Source organism: Schistocerca serialis, chromosome 1 (genome assembly GCF_023864345.2).
Source record: "Schistocerca serialis cubense isolate TAMUIC-IGC-003099 chromosome 1, iqSchSeri2.2, whole genome shotgun sequence".
Lineage (NCBI taxonomy): Eukaryota > Metazoa > Arthropoda > Insecta > Orthoptera > Acrididae > Schistocerca > Schistocerca serialis.
The window spans coordinates 521731590-521744192 of NC_064638.1; the positions used below are offsets into that span (position 1 = coordinate 521731590).

Genomic DNA, 12603 nt, shown 5'->3' on the forward strand with positions numbered 1-12603 from the left:
TCTACCTCTCACATTACTATCTCGTACACCTGATGCCACCCTCTGAGCTGTCAGCACATGACCCTCACCCTGCTCCCCACATATTTTTCCCTTACTCATGCCCTCTTCCCAGCAGTCTCTCTTTTCTGTGTTCTGGCACCCTCTTCCCCCATCCCAGTCCACTCCCCCATATCATCATTATCAAGAGCTGCACGAACTCACAGCCTCCATTGCCTTTGCGTTGTATTCATATCCTGTGCATCTGCTTCTTCACTCCAAGCCATCAGCCACCCTTCCCCCCTCCCCCCCCCCCTTTCCCTCCAGCTCCCCCATTCCATTTTGCCCATACCCACTCCACTCAATTCAACCCTTCACATCAGTCTACCTGTGGAACTGCAGATCTGGCATTGTGTATTCTGCTGGCACAGAAGTAGCTGTTCAGGATTTACTGTGTTGAGATTGGGGTGGCTGAGGGCAGGAGGAAGGGTGGGGGTGGGGGGGGGCGGCATGCAAATATACACATGTGTGTGCCAGAACTTTCCATGATTTGCAAATACAAAACCTTTTGTTACATCTGTCATATTTAATGACAGCCACATGAATGTATACACCAAAGAACTGTTTTGCTGCTGTCTGGAAAAACAGCTCATATGAGTGGTAGTTTTATCATCACTTCCAAGAAATCAGGCTGCAACTGTGAAACATGGTGATGGTGGTAGTCCTTCTCCATGTATTCATTCTTTGATGTCCCACCTGCGGGTCCGGGGATTAGAATAGGCCCGAGGTATTCCTGCCTGTCGTAAGAGGCGACTAAAAGGAGTCCCACCCCCTCAAGGGGGTCGTTAGCACCTGCGTCCAGAGACGGACGGTTCCACGACCTCTATTTGCGGTCATTTTGCTTTTTCACTTCTCGTTTCTTCCTTCCTTTGGTAGGTTCCTTTCTTTGCTCTTTTCCACCTCAGTCTTCCTTATTCTTTCCTTGTCTCCTTCTCCTTGCCTTCTCATTGCCTTCTTCTCCTTGCCTTCTCATTACCTTCTTCTCCTTGCCTTCTCTGGTCTCCGCCTCGGCGTTTGAGACAGTCTGTCCTCTCTCTCCCTCTCTCTCCTCCTTTTCCTCTTCTTCCTTCCTCCCTGTGCGTGCCTGAAGGCCGACCCACGCGTTTGCACGCATAGCCGGTGACGGGGTAACGCGTAATTCCCCGCCCTGGGTAGACATGTAAGGCACGCGCGTACCCCCTGGTAAAGGCCAGGCCCGGGGAGGGGTGATTGCCTGAGCTGATTCTGGTTCTCGGGAGGTGTGACCTGAGGTGTAAACATTCACCCAAGGCGGGAGTGCCCTCTGAGAGGGTCCCCACAAGGAAGGAGCGCGCCATCGGAGACGCTGGCAATCATGGGGGATTCCTCCGCAATGGATTTCACTCCATCTGTCTTGACTTCTGCCCAAAAACAGAAACGTGACCAGCCATCAGTGACAAAAGTACTACCGCCTGCCCCACAGTTCCTCGTCGTTTCTCGATCTGAGGACGGAAAGGATTTTTCCTCTGTCAACCCTTTCGTTATCCAGAAGGGTGTAGATGCCATAGCCGGATCTGTCAAATCTTGTACCAGGTTGCGTAACGGTACCTTATTACTAGAAACTGAGAGCGCCTTTCAGGCACAAAAACTGCTTCGGGCCACACTCCTGTACACGTTCCCTGTGCGGGTGGAGGCTCACCGAACTTTGAATTCGTCTCGTGGTGTGGTCTATACTAGCTCCCTCGACGGACTGACTGACGAGGAGATTCAATCTTTCCTCGCTGAGCAGGGCGTGACGGCTGTCCATAGGGTCATGAAAAAGGTCAACAATGACCTTGTACCGACCCGGACACTTTTCTTGACCTTCGATAGTGTTAAGCTGCCATCGCGCATCAAGGCGGGCTACGAGGTTATTTCTGCTCGCCCCTATGTCCCGACACCTACGCGCTGTTACCAGTGTCAGCGTTTCAGTCACACTCGACAGTCTTGTTCCAATGCGGCTAAATGTGTCACTTGTGGCAGGGATGCCCATGAGGGTGACTGTCCACCTCCGTCTCCTCGTTGTGTGAACTGTCAGGGTGACCATGCCGCATCCTCCCGCGACTGTCCTGTCTACAAGGACGAACGATGTATCCAAGAAATTCGGGTCAAAGAGAAAGTGTCCACCTCGGCTGCTCGCAAGCTATTGGCTAGTAGGAAGCCCACGCTGCTCCCAGCGGGGAAATACAGTACTGTCCTCGCCTCTCCTCGGACTACCAGGGAGGTGGCAACCCAGACATGCGATCTGACCTTCAGCACCACGGTCGTCCGTTCGGCCAGTGCTAAGATCACCCGGTCGACGTCTCCTCTTCCTCCCGTCACCCCTCAGACCCAAGCACCTTCATCAGCTTCTGCCAAGATGAAGACCCAGAAGTCAGATGCACGGGCCTTTAAGAAGGAACCGTCCCGTGCAGACTTCCTACGTACCTCGACCTCCCAGCCTTCGACCGGTACTTCCACCAAACGTCCTTCCAAGAAGGCTCATAGGAAGCACAGTTCTCCTTCTCCGCCACGGCGCATTTCTTCTCCTGCGCCACCCAGCGTTGCCGCCCCAGGCTGTCATCCGTTTCGCCTGGCCGCACCGCTGGTAGCCGAACATCTGGCCGTTCACCGGCGGAGGAAGCTCCCCCTCCCGGCCATCTTACCAAGATGGCCGATGAACCTATAGACCCCATGGACGATGACTGTCCGCCTACTGATAGCGGCGGCAGTGCTCGCTCGAAGCCAGGCCCTCCGTGGCCTTTGAGGTGACCCCTTCTTTTATCTTCCTTTTCGTACGATGGCACTTATTCACTGGAATATTCGCAGCATTCGCTCCAACCGAGAGGACTTGAAGTTGCTGCTCCGCTTGCACCGTCCGCTCGTCGTCGCCCTCCAGGAAACGAAGCTACGCCCTTGTGATCAACTTGCCTTGGCACACTACACCTCTGTGCGTTTTGACCTACCCCCTGTGGTAGGTACCCCGGCCCATGGAGGGGTTATGTTGCTGGTCCGGGATGATATTTACTACGTTCCCATCACGTTGCACACCGGCCTGCAGGCAGTAGCCATCCGCATTACTCTCCCCACTTTTACATTTTCCATTTGTACCGTTTACACTCCATCATCATTTGCCGTTACCAGGGCAGACATGATGCAACTTATTGCTCAGCTACCTGCACCATTTTTGTTAACTGGAGACTTCAATGCCCACCATCCCCTTTGGGGCTCCAGCATCCTGCTCGAGGGGCTCCCTGTTAGCAGACCTTTTCAACCAGCTCAATCTTGTCTGCCTCAATACTGGCGCCCCTAGTTTTCTTTCGGACACATCTCACACCTATTCCCATTTAGACCTCTCTATATGTACTCCCCAACTTGCACGCCGGTTTGAGTGGTATGCACTTTCTGATACATATTCGAGCGACCACTTCCCGTGTGTTATCCATCTCCTGCAGCATACCCCCTCTCCGTGCTCCTCTAGTTGGACCATCTCCAGGGCAGACTGGGGGCTCTTCTCTTCCAGGGCGACCTTTCAGGATCAAACCTTCACAAGCTGCGATCGTCAGGTCGCACACCTCACGGACGTCATTCTCGCTGCTGCTGAATATTCCATCCCTCACCCTACTTCTTCTCCACGTCGCGTACCGGTCCCCTGGTGGACTGCAGCATGTAGAGACGCTTTACGTGCTCGTCGACGTGCTTTACGCACCTTTAAACGCCACCCTACAGTGGCGAATTGTATCAATTATAAACGATTACGTGCTCAGTGTCGTCGTGTTATTAAAGAAAGCAAGAAAGCCAGCTGGGCTGCTTTCACAAGCACCTTCAACAGCTTTACTCCTTCTTCTGTTGTCTGGGGTAGCCTGCGCCGGCTATCTGGCACTAAGGTCCACTCACCAGTTTCTGGCTTGACGGTCGCGAATGACGTCCTTGTGGCCCCTGAGGATGTCTCCAATGCCTTCGGCCGCTTTTTCGCCGAGGTTTCGAGCTCCGCTCATTACCACCCTGCCTTCCTCCCCCGCAAACAGGCAGAGGAGGCTAGGCCACCTAACTTCCGCTCCTCGAATCGTGAAAGTTATAATGCCCCATTCACCATGCGGGAACTCGAAAACGCACTTGGCCGATCACGGTCCTCCGCTCCAGGGCCTGATTCTATTCATATTCAGATGCTGAAGAACCTTTCTCCTGCTGGTAAAGGTTTTCTTCTTCGTACTTACAATCGCATCTGGATTGAGGGACATGTTCCCGCATGCTGGCGCGAGTCTATTGTTGTCCCGATTCCTAAGCCGGGGAAGGACAAGCACTTGCCTTCCAGTTATCGACCCATCTCGCTTACCAGCTGTGTCTGTAAAGTGATGGAGCGAATGGTTAACTCTCGATTGGTTTGGCTGCTCGAGTCTCGACGCCTACTTACCAATGTACAATGTGGATTTCGTAGGCGCCGCTCTGCTGTCGACCATCTGGTTACCTTGTCGACCTTCATTATGAATAACTTCTTGCGGAAGCGCCCGACCGCGGCTGTGTTCTTTGATTTGGAGAAGGCTTACGACACCTGTTGGAGGGCGGGCATTCTCCGCACCATGCATACATGGGGCCTTCGCGGTCGCCTCCCTCTTTTTATTCGTTCGTTTTTAATGGATCGACAGTTCAGGGTACGTGTGGGTTCTGTCCTGTCAGACACCTTTCACCAGGAGAATGGGGTGCCACAGGGCTCAGTTTTGAGCGTCGCTCTCTTCGCCATAGCGATCAATCCAATAATGGATTGCCTCCCAGCTGATGTATCAGGCTCCCTTTTCGTAGACGATTTTACCATCTATTGCAGCGCTGTCTTCAGCGTTCTCTTGACCGTCTTTACTCCCGGAGTGTCGCCAATGGCTTCCGTTTTTCTGCCGAGAAGACGGTCTGTATTAACTTCTGGCGCTACAAAGAGTTTCTCCCACCGTCCTTACGACTCGGTCCCGTTGCTCTCCCAATCGTGGAGACAACAAAATTTTTAGGTCTTACATTTGACAGGAAACTTAGTTGGTCTCCACATGTGTCATATTTGGCTGCCCGTTGTACCCGTTCTCTAAATGTCCTCCGTGTTCTCAGTGGTATGTCGTGGGGAGCGGATCGAACCGTCCTGCTTCGTCTATATCGGTCGATCGTCCGCTCCAAGCTGGATTATGGGAGCTTCGTATACTCCTCTGCACGGCCATCCATCTTACGCCGCCTCAACTCCATACAACATCAGGGTTTACGACTTGTGATCGGAGCGTTTTATACTAGTCCCGTCGAGAGTCTTCATGCTGACGCTGGTGAGTTGCCACTCACCTACCGGCGTGATATACTGCTTTGTCGGTATGCCTGTCGGCTACTGGCAATGCCCGACCACCCATCTTATCTTTCCTTTTTTGATGACTCTCTCGACAGCCAATACGGGTTGTATGTCTCTGCCCTGCTACCCCCTTGAGTTCGCTTTCATCGCCTCCTTCAACACCTTAATTTTTCACTCCCTGCAACCTTTCGAGTGGGCGAGAGCCACACGCCACCTTGGCTCCAGGCTCAGGTTCGCGTCCACCTTGACCTCTGCTCGCTCCCGAAGGAGGTTACCCCCGGTTCAGTCTACCACTCCCGTTTTATCGAACTTCGTTCGAAGTTCATGAATATGACCTTCATTTATACAGATGGCTCTAAGACCAATGACGGGGTTGGTTGTTCCTTTATTGTCGGGCCACAAAGTTTCAAATACCGGCTCCATGGCCTTTGTTCGGTCTTCACAGCTGAGCTCTTTGCCCTCTACCAGGCTGTCCTTTACATCTACCGTCACCGACATTCTGCATATGTCATCTGCTCCGATTCCCTGAGCGCTATCCAGAGCCTCAGTGATCCGTACCCGGTTCACCCTTTCGTGCACCGGATCCAACGCTCTCTTCAGCAGCTGGTGGACGTCGGTCCTCCGGTTAGCTTTATGTGGGTTCCTGGCCATGTCGGTATCCCTGGGAACGAAGCTGCAGATGCCGCGGCCAAGGCTGCGGTCCTCCAGCCTCGGACAGCATCTTGTTGTGTCCCTTCGTCAGATTGCAGCAGAGTAATTTGTCGGCGCATTTTATCGCAGTGGCATGCCGATTGGGCTGCACTTACCGACAACAAACTTCGGGCCCTGAAACCTCTTCCCGTGGCTTGGACGTCCTCCTCACGCCCTTCTCGGCAGGAGGAGATCGTTTTGGCCCGGTTACGAATTGGCCACTGCCGGTTCAGCCATCGCCATCTGCTGACTGCTGCGCCGGCGCCGTTCTGCCCCTGTGGGCAATTGCTGACAGTCTGCCATATTTTAACGGTCTGTCCAGATTTTAACACCCTGCGTCTTGATCTTGGCCTGCCGTGTACTGTAGAAGCCATTTTAGCGGATGACCCACGAGCTGCTGCTCGCGTTCTTCATTTTATCAATTTGACAACCCTCTCAAAGGACATTTGATTCTGCTGTTTTCCTTTTTTAATCGTATGCCTGTCAGTCTGTCTTTTATCGTGTTTTCCGTTTCGTTGCTGTTTTAAACTTGTGACTCACGGTGCATTCCTCACGTAGTCTGGGCGCTAATGACCGTTGAAGTTGTGCGCCCTAAAACCACAAAAAAAAAAAAAATCTTTGATGTGACACATTTTTCTCAATGATGGATGACTTGGCGGAGAACTTCAGTGTAGAATTGGATACCTTGGCTGTTCAGGAATGTTCCACCTCGAAAGTCACCTTGTTGTCATTCTTTAAATGTCTCGTAGGCAATGATTTCCCCACATGCAGAAAGAGGAAGAAGCCACTTTGTGCCATACCAGAAGAATACGGTGGTTGAGGCAAAATTAGATAGCCCAAAGAGGAGAATGTGTGTTTGTGGCTTGTGCAGAATGAGCTACAGTACTGCAGTGTGAAGCAAAAACACCCATTTGAACAGCTTCCCATGATGTTTCATACTGAGAGCCTCCCGTAACCTTTAATAATAATTCTGCAGCACCTTTTCTGTTCAGTGGGTTTTTTGAAAAAAATGTGAGTAATTGGGGAACCTAGGTGGGTGGCAATCTTTGTCATTTTCAAATGTCGTGCAAGACATTGATTCTAAATTTTTTCCACTATTGCCTCAATTGCAATATATCAGTCTCTTAGCACCAGAACCACCACTTCTCTTGCAGTCACTGAGTCTTCACTGGGAGATCGTCTCTATTCCAACAGTCAAATAAAAAACTGGGAACTTTTGGGGGCATAAAATGAAATTGTAAAACATTTTGGTCAAGCATTATTAGTGTCATATTCTAATCAGAATTATCACTTTACATCCAGTTGTGTTTCATGTTTAATGATGAGCACCAGCAGTACCAAGCCAAACTCCAAAACAGTGTTTATTCTCTAATATCATACTGACTCTTTTTAAGATAACAAAAGTAAATATCAGAGGAGGACAGTACATGAGTAAATAACAAGGAAATAATAAATGAAACAGTGTAGTAGATAACAAAACTTATGAATAAAATGTCATGAAATATAAATCTTCCTGAAAATTGAGTAAATAACTAATATGTCACATAATGTGATAAATCTTCCCGATAATCGAGCAAACAACTAATATGATAAAACTGAGCAATATGAAACACAAACTGGAATTTAACGAATGTCCAGATGTCTTTTCCACATCCTCCAAATCACAAATCACTGCACTAAATGTTTCACATACAAACGACTGATATTACTGAAATGTTTACCCTCTTTTGTACACCTAAAACGACCGACAGTGAAAACAGTTTTTGACAGTGTAATGTAACTGGATAGATAAAAAATCTGCTCACCAAGTGGCGGCAGAACACACATATACAAGAAGGTTATATTGAGGCGAGCTGTTAGAGCCAGTTGCTCCTTCTTCAGGCAGAAGGGTTGAAGGGGAAGGAAGAGGGATGAAAGAAAAGGAATGGAGAGGTGTAGGAAAAGAAGGGCTAAATTTCAGAAAAGTCACCCAGAACTACGAGTCGGGGGAGACTTACTGGACGGGATGAGAAGGAAAGACTGATTGTTGGGGACTGCACTGGATGAGATTTGAAAACATGAGAGCTTAAAAGTGAAAGACAGGGTAATATGCAAGTCGGAGATTACTGCTAAAACATCACGCACAAGATAATAAGAGCGAAAAGCTATATGCATTTTATGTAACCAAGGTGTGAGGGAGATGGCGAAAAATAGACAGCTAAGAAAATGAAAGATATAGAAAACTTAAACGGAGTGAAGAAGGGAGTAGTTACTGTGAAGAAATGCTGAGATGGAAGAAATTAACGTAAATTAAGGCCAGATGGGTGGCAAGAACCAAGAACATGTTATAGCACTAGTTCCCACATGCAATGTTCTTAGAAACTGTTTTGTTATCTACTACACTGTTTCATTTATTATTTCCTTGTTATTTACTTATGTACTGTCCTCCTCTGATATTTACTTTTGCTATCTTAAAAAGAGGCAGTATGATATTAGCGAATAAACACTGTTTTGGGGTTTCGCTTGGTACTGCTGGTGTTCATCATTAAACATGAAACACAACTGAATGTAAAGTGATAATTCTGATTAGAATATGACACTAATAATGCTTGACCAAATTGTTTTATGTGTTTTACAATTTCATTTTATGCCCCCAAAAGTTCCCAGGTTTTTATCTGACTGTTGGAATAGAACCATCTCCCAGTGAAGACTCAGTGACTGCAAGAGAAGTGGTGGTTCTGGTGCTCAGAGACTGATATATTGCAATTGAGGCAATAGTGGAAAAATTTAAAATCAACGTCCTGCATGACATTTGAAAAAGACAAAGATTGCCACCCACCTGGGTTCCCCAACTACTCACATTTTTTCAAAAAACCCACTGAACAGAAAAGGTGCTGCAGAATTATTATTAAAGGTTACGGGAGGCTCTCAGTATGAAACATCATGGGAAGCTGTTCAAATGGGTGTTTTTGCTTCACACTGCAATACTGTAGCTCATTCTGCACAAGCCACAAACACACATTCTCCTCTTTGGGCTATCTAATTTTGCCTCAACCACCGTATGAGAAGAATCTAGATGGTGCATGTGATGAGACATGCACCGAGATCACGATTGTCATGTTGTAGAGCATGCTATGCAAAGGGATATTGTATGTTGCCAGTATACACCCTCTGCCTCTGCCCACTATTCCTGCACTTCCAAGACACTTCCCCTTGGAGAGAAAAATGAAAGCTAACAATCCAGGATGGAATTTAACAATATAATGAAAAGGATAGTGGCTACATATGGCAGAAATGCTGTGTCGCAGAGAGGCACAATGAAAAGACTGTGGGAAAGTTAGCCTTTGTCAAAGGCCTTGTTGGCTGAAAGCTAACTTTCTGCAACTCAGCATGTCTGCTATCTGGGGAGTAGCAACTATTCTCTTCATTATATTGTTGAATAATGAACTCTGTCATTCCTTGAGAAAATCTTGATAGGTTTTTAAGTAAATAAATATTTTGTGTACTTAAGATGTCTGAGTTATGATCTGTTTCCTGTCATAAGCAATATTGTGCTTTCTGTTCTGTCCTTTGATGAGAACTCTAGCCAAATTTCATAATGAATTATATGATTTTCAGGTATCCTTAGCCACTTTATCTACAAAGAAACACTACGGCTTTGTTGAATCTAACTATATTGTTTACCCTCTGCTGATCACAAATATATATTTATGGTTTTTTGTACAGCATCTGCTGGTTTGTGCAGTGCGTGCAAGCAGTATCAGTGCTGATATGTAACATTCATGTGATATCATGTAGAATCCTCTACATCTGCAACTGATGATTAATATTCTCCTGACTTCCATGACCTGCCCTTGCACTTTTGTAGCAATGCTACCTGGATACACCATCAGACTTACTGAATGGTGTATTCAACATGTAATTATTTCTGTTCTGATTAGACTTCATCAGTATAAATGGTGCGCCCTCATTATCATTCATTAACAGTCCCCAATCACCCAGAAGTGGTTTTACGGGAATTAGGTAACTTGTATGTGCAGATATGGTGCCAACTCCCTCCAGCGACCTACTGAGGCCTCATTGCTTCCACACCAAGATGTGCTGCTGCTCTTATCCGTGCTAAAGATGGACATGTCAGCTATTGGATAGGTGGTCATAATGTTCTGGCTGATGAATGAATTTCTTCCCCCTTGTGGCCGAGCGATTCTGGAACCGCGTGACCGCTACAATCGCAGGTTCGAATCCTGCCTCAGGCATGGATGTGCGTGATGTCCTTAGGTTAGTTAGGTTTAAGTAGTTCTAAGTTCTTGGGGACTGGTGACCTTAGAAGTTAAGTCTCATAGTGCTCAGAGCCATTTGAACCAGTTTTTCTTCCCCCTTGACTTGATGCCTTTCCAATGCTCTTGCTTTTAGATCCTGTTTCACTTGAATGATCCTCTGTATGCTGTGTCAGCCTGTATGTCTCTTGTCTTCCAATTCCTTTCAAGCTGTTTTCTCACTATTCTTGTTTGATCCATCCTGTTTTGTACGTCAAAAGCCTTTCAACCTTGATGTTCTTATGCTGTTGCATAGTGGTGGCTTCGATTGTGTTTCTTGATAGATTCTTACATTCTGGGTCTTATCTTGTGGAATGTGTAGTACTTCAGATACATAAATATAGACATGAAAATGACACACTTTCCTGGTCAGGAAAAGTTAAAAAGGAAGGGCAGGTCACTCAGACCCCAGGATAGGAGGGACACACCTGAGTGACCTGCTCTTCTTTTTTGACCTTTTTCAGCCCACCTTCTCTCCTCCCTGCAGAATAAACTATTAGTTTCAAAAGCAGGGAAACATGTTTATCAGGAGTACTGCACATTTTACCCCTGAAGATTTATAGTGGCCACCAATTCTGTTTCATAATTTATTACTTTTCTCTGTTGAATTTACCTTTGATACAGGTAAAAGTATACCTGATAAAGGGTTTTCTTGTTTCTTAATAGGGTTTGGTTGTTGTATTGGAAAGGTCTAATGTGTTGGGAAAAGTGAGCTTATTTTTGAATTTTATTAGTAATTTCCATCGAAGACTTGGTGTGTCAAGTTACAGTACTATGAAGGTACTGAAGTGTTCAACATTTTCCTTCTTCTCTCTCCATCCAGATCGATGTTCACATGTAATCCTTGCCTACTGTCTGGCAACACAGCTTTTTTTGGCTAAGCTGTTTTAATAAATGATTCCACGTGTTTATTTCAGTTCCACCTCTTTTGTGCTTTCCCATGTCAATAGATTATCTGCTAAGGTAAATGTGTTGAATTCCATAACAGCTATTTTTTTCTTCTTATCATTACTTCAGGTAAAACAATGATGAACAGGAGTTGTAACAGTGTACAGCCCTAATCCAGTCTTTTCCCTTTGGTAAACGAGTCAGAATAAGCATCTCATTTATGGATACAGCTCTGGTAGTGGTTGTACATTTTTATTATGCTGGCAAGAGACTCTGGTACATTCCTCTTTGCACACATTTCTGTAATTAATCTCCTTTCACACTATCATATTCCTTTTCTAAATCCAAGAGGACAAAGACTATCTCTCTTCCTTTCTCCCAGTATTTTCCATTATCATTCTAACTACAAAAATTAGGTTTGTTCTTGTTCTGTTAATTCTAAACCCAGTTATGGCTCCCCCTGCATTGCTTTAAAGTAAGTTGTGCATGCTTGTTCACACCAGATTTCCTACTCTTTCTTGTTACTGCCGAGAACTATCGCCTGGGGAATGATGTTGAACCACTGGCTGAACTGTGTGTTGGGGTCCTGCTGCCTTGCAGTTTTAGTAAGGGACTATCAGAGGCTAAAGGAGTAGGCCCTACTCTTTCCAGCATTTAAAAAAACCAGCAAGAGGGCAATATCATCTGCTTTCCAAAGTAAAAAATGAGTTCTGTAAAGCTTTATTGTAACATGAACATCAAAGGTAAATTCTTTGAGATAGTGACTTTAAATATTACTATGTTAAGATGTACAGGAAGTCCATAGGAATTCAAATGTACACAAACAACTCTAACAGAAAAGAAGAAGCTTTGAAATTAGACAAGTTGTGGGCCTTAATGTTAAATACAGCAAACAGCACTTACTCTTCCCTGCCAGAAGCTCCGTAACACTCATCAGCATAACCCCACAGTCTCAAGCAGCACTCTGATGATGCCACAACCTGACCATTGTGTGGATACATACAGACAATTCAACTTGCTGAGCTTCTAAGTGTCATACTGCTATCTGAGTCTTTATAGCCTCTGATGATGTTTCCAGCAGTAGGAGATGAAAAGTTAGGCACAGAATTATGCTTTGGACCATGGTCTTATGTTCATAAAACAAAATTCACTAAGGATGCAAATACCAGCTGTGAAAGCCTGCATTGCATAATCATACTCTAGTTTTTGACTTTTCGCATTAAATCTCCCATTATCATCTTGTAATGGCATTTACTCTCAATTAACAATTTGTATAGTTTCCCATCAAAATCATAATAATGTGGGCGCATTTGTGTATAGACTGAATGATTTTCCAATATCTTTTGTATACCTTTCAAACAATGTTGCCATTCTGCCTTAAATTCCATCAATATCTATAAT

The 12603-nt window shown here is 46.1% G+C and overlaps 1 protein-coding gene across 4 annotated transcripts in view; it reads left to right on the forward strand.

Moving 5' to 3' along the window:
* Positions 1-12603, forward strand: part of LOC126474411 (uncharacterized) — a 301608-nt gene that overhangs the window by 91423 nt on the left and 197582 nt on the right. The window lies entirely within an intron of this gene.